Genomic DNA, 925 nt, shown 5'->3' with positions numbered 1-925 from the left:
TTTTTTTTATAAATATTTTTATTTAAGTTAAACGTTAGAGCCTAAATTGCCCCAACTTTCTGCATATTGTAATTTATTGTTTAACTCCTTCCCTCCTAACTGACGATACCAGCGTTGATTCCACCATAATGTGGTAAATAATTACGGAGAGAAAGAGTTAAATAATGTAATGGATGAAGAAAAAGAAATGAGTAAAAAAGACAAACTAAAAATAAGTTTTGAATAGATAGCCTTTGTGCTCTTTTAGAACGCTGTAAAGCAGGTGGTATGTATATATTTCTGAGTGAGTTCCAAGCCTTTGGTGTGTGTACTGAAATAGAAAAGGTCCTCAAACCTGACAAAGCTAGAATCATTGAGTCTATGTAGTGTAGAGCTCTTTGAGAGGCATATATATGGAGTGATAAGTTCAATAAAGAACGAATGCACTTCATTGTTATAGATGTACAGAATGACAAAGTGTGGGGCACCTTGCAGTCGATTCTTGCCTTTACCGGGAAACAGTAGATTACACGTAGGAGGGAAGCAGCAGAATGGCGTAGATCTAATCGTGCATCGCTGTTCAGATTTTGTCATCAGCATAGAATTGTAGTTGTTTTACGAAATTAAAACATCTGAAAAAACATTGTTCGATCAACACAATCTCATCGTAACATCAATCAAGACATCGTTGTCATCTGACACTTAAAAAAAATCGCGACAGTAGTCGTTAATATTTTTTGGGACCTTGTGGCATTTGATTAAGGCAGAAGAGTTTGAAATTGAAAGCCACTGCAAACTTCTTTGTTGACTCTGTTGTCTAATCTGGTTGAATCTGGCAGAAGTGGATCAGCAAATGTATTAACTTTATGAAAGACGACAAATGTCTGATGGTCAGGAAGTTGAGTTGTAAATAGAAAACAACAACAACAAAAAAAAAACCAACTAA

Source organism: Biomphalaria glabrata, chromosome 15, assembly GCF_947242115.1.
Source record: "Biomphalaria glabrata chromosome 15, xgBioGlab47.1, whole genome shotgun sequence".
In the NCBI taxonomy this organism is placed as follows: domain Eukaryota; kingdom Metazoa; phylum Mollusca; class Gastropoda; family Planorbidae; genus Biomphalaria; species Biomphalaria glabrata.
Note: the sequence above shows the minus strand (reverse complement) of the source record.